The sequence below is a fragment of the Mastomys coucha genome, unplaced genomic scaffold (genome assembly GCF_008632895.1).
Source record: "Mastomys coucha isolate ucsf_1 unplaced genomic scaffold, UCSF_Mcou_1 pScaffold22, whole genome shotgun sequence".
In the NCBI taxonomy this organism is placed as follows: domain Eukaryota; kingdom Metazoa; phylum Chordata; class Mammalia; order Rodentia; family Muridae; genus Mastomys; species Mastomys coucha.
In genome coordinates, this window is record NW_022196905.1 from 228,087,372 (window position 1) to 228,099,889 (window position 12,518).

Consider the following 12,518-nt stretch of genomic DNA (forward strand, 5'->3'; position numbering starts at 1 on the left):
CCTGTTTTGTCTCATCTTAATCCTGTATAGCATTTAGCATGGTATCACCCCCCCCCCCAATTGCTTGCCGCATGCATCCTGCACAGACACATGGAGGAGATTGGTTGGCATGGGTTGTCTAGCTATGGGCTGGGGACTGGGCTAGGTGTCAGCTTACAGCTATCAGTTCTACCCAGCACTCTGCTCTGGCAACTTCAGAAAGCAAAACAGTATTACCAGCTCTGTTTCCCTGCTGAGAACCTCAGGTCCTGAAACACACAGCCACTGATGTCGTTGCTCCCAAGTCTGTAATTCACCTGTGATTCCCACTGTCCAAGTCCCCGCCCTCTTCTGCCCGGTGGGCAACTTCATCTCTCCACACCTCACAAGTAGTGCTTTTGCACTCCCCTCAGGGTCCCTTTCTCACATGGAAGTCAGAGTGGGATTTTCAAGATTTTAACTTGGATTACATCACTTTCTGCATAGAACCCATGCAGTCTCACTGTAGTTAATAAAAGCCGCACTCCCTATTTGATCTTGCCCTTCCCCTCCTTCTTAGCCCCTTCCTTTCCCTCATTCCAACCAGGATTTCCACTTCTGTTATCTCTTGGCCTGCCAAACTTGCTTTCTGCTTCGAAGGCTCTCCTTGAAGGTGGGTGACTGGCTATGCATTAAGGAGTCAACTAAAACATCACCAAAGTAGTAGACTGCCTCTTCTGTACGCTCTGTAGTGGGCATCCTTGCCTCTCGTTTTGTCATTTGCTGGCTATAGCCTTTGAACCTTTGAACTTGCTCCATCACTTGGATGCTTTGCTCACTGTTTATTCTTCCTGGGTTAAACATCTCTTTGGGGAAACTTTGTCTTTATCTCTGCTGCACACACTGTGCCCTCTCAGTGCCTTGCCTAAAGTTGGTACCTACTGAATGAAAGAATAAATGAGCTGGTGTATTACAGAATTGAGTTCAGCCCCAGTGACTTCACAATGGGGACATTTTTTATAGCCTAACAACACAGACTATTAAGTTAGGTACCTATGCTAGGCACATAGCAAGGATCATACCTGCTTTATAAGACATCTCTCTAATTTTAAACACTGCTGTAAACATTCTGGAGGGAAGCTCAAACCAGCCACCTCCACACTCAGCCTGCACACATCATAGCGTATCTACCTCCGTCTTAACCTCTCCTTGCTGTGTCGATGGTATAAAGGTCAGTCTCCACTCAGACATTGCAGGTTTCTTTGAGGACCTTACAGGACAGTACACCTGATTATAATGACCACTTTTTTTGGTCTTTTATTAAGCTTGATTAAACAGTTGACTGTTATTTAGAGAGACTAGTTTCTCTCAATTACTTCCTTCCCTTGCCCCCTCATTCCTTTTTCCTTCCTTCCTTCTTTCCTTCCTTCCTTCCTTCCTTCCTTCCTTCCCTTGTATGTGCTTTACAGTGGACATCTAATATGTGTCCATTACAACCAAATATAGCTTCTCTTCCTTATTCTGGTGCATGATTTCAGAGGATTTCAGACCATCACAGTGAGGAGGGTGGGGCAGTGAGAGCCTGTGGATCTACCATAGCTGTAGATGAGGGGGGAAGAGGGAGAGGGAGAGGAGAAGAGAGGGAAAGGGAGGGGGCAGGTATATAATCTTCAAAGGCTCATCTCTAGTGACATACTTTCTCCTGCTAGGCCTTACACCCTAGAAGTTCAGGAGACTCTCAAAACACTATCACCATCTGTGAACAGTGTTTAGAACATGAATCTGGGTGAGAGGGTTAGTACATTTCAGATTCAAACAATAGCCCTGTCAAGGTCATTGGAAACTCGTAAGAGGAACTGAATAGAAAGAAACATTTTTCTAATAGTGGTAAGACCAGCTATTTCAACTTTCACATAGCACTAGTAAAATAGAAATCACTTATATAGAAAGAATATGAATTTCACTGATTGAAAAAAAAAAAGCCTGAGTTTACTGTGATACAATCATAGGATAGAATACTGCAAAGAATGAGCTACTGACTGACCTAAAAGCATTCCTATGGTGTGTGTGTGTGTGTGTGTGTGTGTGTGTGTGTGTGTGTGTATGTGTGTGGATTTTTTGAGGCACCAGATGCCAGACTATGTGTGCCAGTCAAACACTCTCTGTGCTAAGCTCTGTCTCCAGTCCTGTAATGGTGCACTGTTGAACACAAGAAGAGAAAATGTTATCTGAAGTGTTTTATTTAGGAGCCTCCTATTTGTATAAAGCAAATGTATTTATAGCATCGAATTATTAGTATAAGGACAGAGAAATACAAGGAAAGATACACACCAGATTGTTAAAATATGCCATCACAGTCCATATGTGATTGGGAAGATTATGGTAGAAGACAGTTATTAAATCTCCTCTATAAATATTTACATGGCTTTAATTTTTACAACACATGTATTGCTTTGGAATAAGAACACTTTATAAAGAAGAGATTATAACAACACAGAACTGGACTGGGGCATATAGTCCAGACAGACAACACTATCAGTGTCTTCAGTGACTAGTGAGTTAACCTTCTTCTCCTGCTCCATATCCCCTGGTGGGCTTAGTTCTTGTTCACAAATCCAGTTATTAAGAATAGATGGCAGGCTGCTGGGGACTGACCCTAAGGCCATAGTCCAAGAAGAGAGCTCAGAGGGAGCCTCTTCCTTGGGGTGATTTATCACTGTGCTGTTTTGTAGGGCTGTAATATTGGCTGCAACATAAATTGTGCAATAGGGAAGAGCTAAATAAATGATGACATACTCACTTGGAAATATTAAGAAAATGGAAGCATCTGATCCTTTATGACATCCTGGAAATTGTTAATTAAAAAGCACAACATGGAAAAATCAGCTAAGATCTATGAGCACAAGGATATAAAAATGCTTAGAAAAAATAGTATTTAAAAAGGATGTATCCAATAGATTAAAGCAACTTATGATGATACTTAGAGCCTCAGGCATCAAACACCCAGATGGTCACTAGAATATGCAGTAGTTCTTCTGAGAAAACCACACCCAACTGTGTGAGCTGCTAAAGAATGGCAGTTTTACATTTATTTTAAAATTATTTGAAAGGTTAACACTTTGGCCAATATTTTCAAATAACCCTACAGTACCAACATCTTTGTCCCTGCTCCCACTGCCAGTTGCATCTCAAGGAGTCCGTGCATCTTGGGAAGAAAAACAAAACAGAAACAAACAAAACCCCCAAGCAAACAAACAAAGTCTGTCATTTGTTTGATCTGTAAACTTGTTCCATGTCTTGTGATGTCTCAGGGGAAGTGATCTCTGTTAGTCCTAAATATCACAAGTCAAGGGTAAATCTAGGTCAGGTTGTTGAAAAGTCTATTTAAAGGCAACCACAAGAAGATACAGAGAATTGTAGACAAAACAATGAACCAGGAGTTGGAAGATATTCTGGCCATTCGCCCATCCATCTGTCCATCCATCCATGCATTCACATGTATTATGCACAAACTGGACTGGGTTGTAGGTATACAAATTTAGTAAAAACAATCTGGCTTCTGCCATCAACAACAACAATAGCAAGCTGGGAGGTGGTGGCGCACGCCTTTAACCCCAGCACTTGGGAGGCAGAGGCAAGCGGATTTTCTGAGTTCGAGGCCAGCCTGGTCTGAGTTCCAGGACAGCCAGGGCTGTACAGAGAAATCTCGTCTCGAAAAACCAAAAAAACCAAAAAACAAACAAAAAAAAACCCCCAAAAAACCAAAAAACAAACAAACAAACAAACAAACAAAACCCCCCAACAACAACAATGGCTGAAGGATCGTGGTTGAAGAGAGGAATTATGGGGTATGGAGAAAGGTCACTGATTCTCTTTAAGACAGTAGGTGTGACTCCAAAATGGACATACTCCTGAAAAGCAAGCCTGCATACTGCTAGCTATTGGAAGCAAAATTGTGTGGTGGCTGAGAATATGATTTATGTTGTTGAGTCAAGTCTTTTCTCCATCAGGAAGTGTGTAGCCTGAGAAAAATTAATGAACCTCTGCAGGAATGGCTTTCAGACTGGACTAAAGAGATCATAGCATTAGAAATCTCATTGAGAAAGAATTGGGATCCCAGTAGAAGCTGCTCATGCAGGCTGCTGCAAAAGACCCTAGCCCTAATTCCAGCTAAATAAACACATGGTAGCTTTATTACTATTGAATAGCATATTAGCCTCAGCCATTCCAGCTAGAGCAAAGTGGATGTTAAGACATTGCCATGGAATATATTACATCTCCTATTTCAGCACAGTATTTTTATCTGCAAAGTTTGGACCTAGGTTCATAAATATGTCATCATGTTTCTGTTCATTGCATTCCTGAAACATTTCCGGATTGGCTTCTGGAGTGAGTCCTGTCCACAGGGCTGTGGGTGTGTGAATAGCCGGGATCTTACTCATATGGGAGCCGCTCTGCCCTCCCCTGATGTGACACAAATTGGAGGAGGTTGCAGGGCTTCTGCCTGCTCCTGTGGCCCCTCCAGTCAGGGTTTCTTGACAGCTCTGTGGTTTGAGTTGTCATCGCAAATAACCACTCATTTCTCAACTGACTCCCTGTGTGGCTGCATCATCCCAGCAGGGCTGTGGGAACAGAGCCCGTGAAACAGAAAGATGACCTGGGATCATTGTGGTAGTAGGGCAAAGACATCGAATGGACAAAACTCAGATAGGTCCTTTGTTTTCCAGACGAGCAGGAAGTTACCCCAGCTGCTCTGTATAATCTCAGGTGGGTTATATTCGAAAGCAACTTCTGAATTCCTGTAGTCATTAGTGTACACCCCAATCAACAGAGCTGTAAATGCACTTAAGAGCAAGAGGCTGTATTGAGTTCAAGTTTTCCGGTTGGAATCAGTATTTGGAGTACAGGAGAAACTGAGATATAGGCAGATGAATTGTTTGCCTGGGTTTTTGTTTGTTTCTGTATTTGTACAGCTAGTGTAATCAAGAATCAGATTCAAGTTTTGGCTGTAGAGTGCTGGTTGTGAGGATTTTCTCTGTGAGGTGCCGCCTTCTGTTAAAACCTTGAGTCATGAGCAGGCATCTTGAGCTAAATAAGACCTGTTACAGAATGCCTTGAGAATTCAAGTTCAGAGAGGCTTTCCAGAGTTCTCCTGTTAGGATGGTCTGAACTAGAAGCTAGGAGCTCCCTCCATGGAATTGGTTTCTTGCTTAGCAAGGGAACAGTTGGAAATATACCATTTTGCTTTTGAGACAGAGGCTCTTGCCTGGTGGCCTCTCTCTGATCTCATCTACAGGAGTATGGCCGAGAGGACAGAGAAGCAAGACAGGGCAGAGATGAATGGGAATGGACCAGCACATCTCAGTTTAGTGTCTCCAAGTACCTGCCTAGGGTTGGTGCAACTGAGTCAAAAGCTATTTTTTTTCAGCTCATCCAGACTTGTTTTAAAATAAATTTCTTTGTAATTTATGATCATTAATGTTTAATATAGGTATGTATACCTATATATGTGGGGCCACATAAAAAGGTTTTACATGAGAGGAGACATGAGTACACAAAATTTAGAAAACCCTGATCTAGTCTCCGTTCCTGTGGACCTCTTGGTTAGCCTGTCGTTGCTCTGTGTCATGGAGATCCTGTAGTTTTGGATCTGTAGAACTGGTCCCTTCATGCACTCCAGCAGTTCATTGATGGGTAGATGTTGGGGTAGGCCAATTGAAAGCCCTGAATCTGGGCCTGAGAAGTATCAGAGATGGTCAGCCCACAGGCTCTCATGCTCTCATGACTTCCTAGTGGGCTCACTGGCAACCATACAACCAAAGGCCAACTCTTCCCTCTACCCAAGTGAGGGGCAGGGCCTGCTCTTCTGAGTGCTGCAGTTGGTAAAGGGCAGGGGCAGCTCTTCTGCTCTCCTGCCTCTAAGACCAAGTCTTCCAGAATGCCCAGGTGAGGGGCGAGGCCAGTTCTCCACAGTCTCAGATATCATCATGCCCAGAGTGGCAGCCAGATTAGGGATGTCTGCCTGGCCTTTGATAGTAACAGACCCCTGTGCTGCAGGGACATGGACCCAGATGTTGACCTCAGTGTCAGCACAGACCAGGACCCTATCATGGTCCTGGGTGGCATCATCAGGTACTTACATCAGGCGGCTCCTCACTACCTTTGAGTCTCTAGTTCTGCCACTCTTCATTGTGTCCACATCCTTCTATTTCTCTTCTATTTCATCACATCTTATTTGCTCCTCTTAATGGTTCCTGGGTCTCTTGAGTGTCTGGAGTGATTTCAGGCATGATATCAGTGTAATATCTTACTTGTGCTTCGTCACCAGGTAGGGACCTTCCCAACCATGGTCTGCACCCCTGGGGATGCCAAACTGGTGTTCATCTCAGGCTAGCTCCCTGTCTAGGCCCTATGGAGCCAGTCTAGTGGTCATTCCAGCCTCACTCCTCTCCTGACCTACCTGAGTGGCCTATCTGTCTTGGGCTCACTTCTGCCTGGGGCCCTTGGTCCTAGTCAGGGTTCTTCTAGTCTCCAGCTTGCTTCCCATTTTGGGAGCCTGTGGAGCCTGGGAGCTGCTGGAGTGATGGTCATCTCAAGCTAGCTCCCTGTCCAGGCCCCTTGGAGCCAGACTAGTGGTGGTCTCAGGTTCATTCTTTTCTGTGAATGTTAGGCTAGTAATTGTTCAGAGTACTTAGGGCAAAACGATGAGTATAGACATAGCCTCTCTCCTCTCTGCTACCTATGGCCTCATATGTGATACAGTAGTCACATCTACAACACCTTAAGGGGCAAGCACGATGGGTTTTGATTCAATTTTGGCCACAGAAAATACTAGGGTTAAGACCATCTATGGGAAGATAAGGTGCAGCCACTCCAAGATGATGAGAATTTCAGGTTACCTGACAGCAGCAGCAGCAGTCTTGGTAGGTGATCTTGGATAAAAACTGAGGGACACATGTCCTGGAACTGCTACTTTGGAAAGTAAAGGCACCAGACTGTTTGGTCGGGCCATTTGGGCCTGTCCATGTTAGGCTACCCTCTGCCTTTGTAGCTGGTCTTCAGCCTCACGATCATGGAATTTCCTTGAAATCAGTGAAAAGAAATGTTTTGTTTGATTTTCTTTTTACTAGTCAAATCACAAAGTTTCCGGACCCTGAGTTTCAGTTCTTTCAAGTAAAACTTGAGCAAAGAATATTACAGCCCTCCACCATGAAGAGCTTTATTTTCTCTGCCTTTAGAAATGTGTTCCACCTGCAGTGTTTGGCCCTCACTCAGTCAGTCCATATATGCTAGTCCACTGCCTATTTGTCTCCCCATATCATTCCAGCTTGGAGAGCTGGGAATGGGCTGGATTCCCCTTCACTTTATTCAGGATCTAAACTGTTAGTGATTTCTCCTTAAGCTGAAGGTAAAGGAGACTTTTTTTTCTGGCGCCTTCCTTTCCTGATTCTAGGGAGTGCAAGATAAAATAGGCTTCCAGCTACCTATCTGTTTGTCCTGTCTGAGACAGAAGCTGGTTGCTGGTTCTGTTCTTCTTAATAGCAGAGGCTTGAACATGGTTTTGATGACTAACTCTTCAGGGTTCAGGCTCATTCTTCATCATGTTTTCCAGGAATCCAGAAATTGTGGAGTAGGTTCTACAGAGTTCTAGTGATAACATCTTCTTTGCATTGTGGGTGGGAATAAATCTTCTACTATTCTGCACCAGAGCCTTTTGGTTAGGTTAATAAAGATGTGTCTGTCAGTCATTTGACTGACATGATATACAATCAGAGGCTGCATGGTTTTGGTTTATCCTTGAAGCTGTGATTAGTGCTGCATCTCCTGTCTCTTGCACTTTGTCAAGTTGAAGCCTAGATCACAATTGCTGAGAACACCTTGGAAGCAGTAGGGAGGAACAGTGGACCATCATGGACCAACCAACTCTCTTTCATTGCCTCATTCTACTCTGGGCCATGCCATTTGAGTATGAATTTAGCTCCTTCTTAAATTCCACAAACCCCTGGGTTGTACGAACATTGATTTAAAAAAAAAATCATAGGCTTTAATGGATTTGGAGAATGGCAGAGAAGGTATTATATCACAATTAACCATACTTATAATGAACAGTAGGACTTTACTGTTTAGGCCTGATTGGCCAGGAACTGTGTAGACCAGGCTGGCCTTAAACTTACAGTGATCCTTTTACTATTCATCCCCGAGTATTGGGATTATACAGTACCTGGACCTCGTTCTTAGAAATCCTAAGTGTCTCATACTAGTCCATCTTTTTCTCTGGTTACTTCACACACACTATGTTACAGGCTTCTAAGACTCTTTGCTTCCATTTCAGGAGCTCAAGAAAGACCTTCTAGAGGTACATGGGCATTTGCATTTTGCTAAGAACTAATTTTAACAAGTAGATTCAGTACTCTCCTCTGGGGGTGGTTCTGATACTAAGGTCCTGTTCTGCAACTGGTTCTTGATCCATCAATAAAAATGATAGTGGCCAATGAGCTGGGCAGAATAGGTGGGATTTCTGGGTCCGCAAAGAAAAGCTAGCAGATGCAGATGCAGAGGGAGAGGAAAGGAGTTTTGGCCATGTTTCAGAGGGAGAAAAGCCAACCAACCATGTGAGATCTTGGGCAGAGTGGCCATAGGCTGTTTCTTCAGGAGGGAGGTTGGGACTAAGAGGTGGCCAAGCAACTAAAGTTGAGGACAGATTTAGGGTGCTGAGCTAAGAGTATTGAGGAGGACATGCTAGCCGTGGGAGATTAATAATGCCCAACAATTGAGACAATAAGACAAGTTAAAATTGAGCAATGTATATGTCTGTGTTTTTCTTCTGTGGATGCAATATTCTGTGGGTGGATGCTGGTAGCACAGTCTACCTGGGGCTTAAGACAGGGGAGCAAAAGCTACACGCTACACTCTCCTATGAAGGAAGTTTGTCCTAACAATTTCAGGATGCAAACTTGTAACCTGTAAAGGATATGGCATAGCTGAAGTGATTTACACAAGTCAAGAGAGATTGAAAATACTAGGCCAGATTCTAGGTGGACTTGAAATCAGGCTTCTGTTGACCAATCTGGCTCTACAGGTCTCTTTGACCTCTATTTCTTGCCCCTCTTCTCTAGTTTCTGATGTCACATATTTTGTGCTGTCCCTACTTCTGGATTCCCAGAGTACTCTTTCCTGGACTGGCTTGTCCTCATTCCTCAAGTCTCAGTGGCAGGCTATCTTTCCCAGAAAGGTCTCCCTGATTGTCAAGATGTCAGCTCCACCCTCCATCGCTTGGAAATCATATGTCTATTGTCACCTGTTGTTCTCAGACTGAAAACACGTGTGTCTGCTCACTTGTTTTAGCCCTGTCCTCCCAGCTAGAATGCAAACATGCTGAGGTCAAGAGGTCCAGATGCCTAATCCAGAGTCCTGTCCTCACCCTGTTAGACAGAATTAGGGGATTAGATGCTGAATCTACATGGTGAAGAGTGAGCAGATGTAAGGAGTGGTCCACCTGGTGAAGTTCATTTTCTTCTCTGTGCATGTGTGCATGCCTTAGAGACACATCTTCTCTCTCATTCACCATCTTTTTTTTTTTTTTGACCATCTCAAAGTTTTCTTCTTGCTGCCTTCCCCCAGAGATGCCTGCTATCCTGCCCTTTACTGTACCACAGCTTTGCCTCCCCTTGAATTTCTAGATGAATGCTGTAGATTATGCACTGTGTATCTTTTTTTTTTATTCTATACATCTGGAGATTCACCCTCACTGTAACCGTGACGGATGTTCATGATGGCTCAGCGTTCTATGACTTTACTACATTTCCTTCATTTAGCTATTGGTTTCTATGCCTTCTTTCTGGTTCGGGGTCAGTCTGCCTATGGTTGCCACAAACTTTCTCACACACATATTTAGTGAGCACATATACTCAGTACTGTTGTGTATAATCTAAGAAGTGGAATTGCTGAATCAAAAATAGAGCCTGGGTTTGAGTGTAGTGCAAATTGTTTGAAATTTCCCACCAGCAGGATGTAATGCTCCAGTGTTTGCACTAGAAGCCTCACCATGCCAGCATGTCATGGGCTTTGAAGATGAGGGTAAGGACTCTGCAATAGGCTATCCACTCTGTAGAGCCTTATGGAAGAGCATGTAGATAGAGCATTCTGGAGCCATGGCCCACAGGTCTGGCTTAGAGCACTGTGCAGTCATGACTCCCACCTGCTCCCTCCCACCATTTGACTTTTAGATAGCTAGGCAAGCCCATGGAGAGGAAAAACAATCACTGAAGACTTCATCTGTGTCATGAGCGTGAAACCCATCATTATGAAAACATTAACCTCCCCTTTCTGGGCAGAAATAGCTCTCTCTGTCAGGGGATGCCTTACTTCAAGAACCCCATGGTTTCAAAGAATTTGCAAAGTTCCAATGAGCCACCTACCCCTATTTGTCTGTGCTATACAAGTGGGGTGGACTTGTGACCTACATCTCCAACTATTCAGTAGAAAGTATCCCATACCAAACACAATCTCTACCCCATTTTCCACAAACAAACAAAAATATATTTCCAAGACATCTGGAAGCTCTCCCTGCATCCTATATAATTCAGATAGGAAGAACAAGGACATGGCTTTTTCTTTTAATTTTCTAAGAAATTAAATTTTCACTCAAGGATGGAGAAAGGTCCTTAGATTAAGTTTCTTGGGGGTAAGAGAGGAGCTCAATTTTTAAAGAAGAAAAATTTCAGATTGGATCTTTGCATTTTATTCAATATGGAGGAGTCTCATGACAGTGACTTATCATTATCCTCTGGGTTTACTGTTAGTACTCTTTGCCAAGGCTTGCATCTCTTCACCTTCTGTGATGTGGGGTATCACTACAGTTCCTCATGGGGCTGGGTTAGCCATTAAAGGTATAAGGCCACAAGAATATACTAGACAAGTTATTAGAACCATAAGGGAGTTAACCTTGGGATGGATCCTAGGCCTTCATGGAAGCTCAGATCACATTCTACCTCTGGCCCACTCCAGACAGGAGCTGGCACTGGTGGTTCCACAGCCTTTAGATTTCACTCAGATGACAACAGTTCCATGTGGAGACAACATGAAGGGCTGTCTCTAACCATATGGAATGACATTTCCTTGTTTTTTATCTGTCATGGTTTCTTAGCCTGAAACTGAGTCTACATGGATACAGTTCTGGTTTACCCTCTCTCCTACCATTTACACATGTAAATATGTTCTTGCTTGCTTCATTTGAGTTACCAAATGAAGTTACCAAAGCCTCAATGTAGGGGTTCTTTCAAAGAAGTTCTAATAAGGAACAGAGGCCGTACCAGTCTTCATGTTTGGGAGAATTGGCCATGGATCTTCTCAGGAGGTAATAATCCACAGTGTGCATTTGATGAACTCACTGGCATGCAGTCAGTGGTTAGGAATTGAGCCGTGACTTACAGGTAAAAGGAGCCTGGTGCCACATGAGGACTCCACAGAATTGCTGAGTGGAAGTGGGGCCTTTTGGAAAGCCCAGGTGCAATTCTTAGTATGACAAAGTGGCTTCTCACTCAACCATTCACAAGTAAACTGCTCTCTAGGAAAACAGTAGGACCACAGAAGGGCAGGGAAAGCAAACACCTCCAAACTATTGATCCTGTGTGCACTGGAGAGACTTCCTGCACAGGTCTGTGAAGAGGGAGAGGAGGAAAGGAAGTCAGATGGAAGGGGAAGATGAAGAAGGAGGTGGGAGGGAAGAGGACAGGAGGAACAGCTCATGTGATAGGCATTGTTTATTATTATTATTAATTGTTATTATTACTAAACAAATCACCTTTGAAGTCTAAGAAGGTCCCATGTAAGTGGTTCCAATTAGGGGCTGAAACTCCCTCTGCCTTCCTTCCTTCCTTTTTGGTGCTTAGTGTAGTGTTTGGCATGGGGAGGCATTTGGCAGTGAGACCAATGGGCAGGTGAGGAAAGTGGATGATGAAGAGGTTGAATTGACAATCAGTTTTTTTCTTTCTTGTTATGAAACCTACTGACAGATCTCCCATGAATGTCCTGGTCTGAGACCAATTCATTTCTCCTGAGAGTCTGAATTGGTGGTGTGTCTAAAACAGTGAGCATCATCATTTAATATTATGGCATCCCTTGGCCAGGTCTGGCAAAGTGCCAGCTCAGTGCATGGAGGGATGGTACTCTGTGGCCACAGTTGCTAAGACCTGCCTTTGGCTTCCCAAGTACATTCCCAGCCTCCAACAGGGCGAAGGATACCAGAAGTCCAAGGCACAGTTTATTTACTTGGCTTCTAGTCCCAGCTCTATCCCATCCTTTGCTTGGGACTTTTCTTCCCCTCCTCTATAAAACAAGAAGTGAGGAAGCTGATTTTTAAATGGACCGCCAACGTGATGTCACTGAGCACCCTCAGCTCGATGTCCTTTCCGTTAAGTTACTTTCAAAGGGTAACCCTCAGTGGCTCATTCAAAACAGTGATGTAAACATCTGATTCTCTCCCAGAAGGTATTTTTAGGTGTTGAATGAATAAGTCTCAATCTGAGCCGCACTGATATGTCTTGGTAGCCATTCTAACT

General features: G+C 43.8%; 1 non-coding gene across 1 annotated transcript; it reads right to left on the minus strand.

The window, feature by feature from the left end:
- Positions 1–6,620: 6,620 nt before the first annotated feature.
- Positions 6,621–6,751, minus strand: LOC116071815. The gene has a single exon (XR_004111177.1). It is a non-coding gene; the product is annotated as a small nucleolar RNA SNORA17 (small nucleolar RNA).
- Between the last annotated feature and the right edge of the window lie 5,767 nt (positions 6,752–12,518).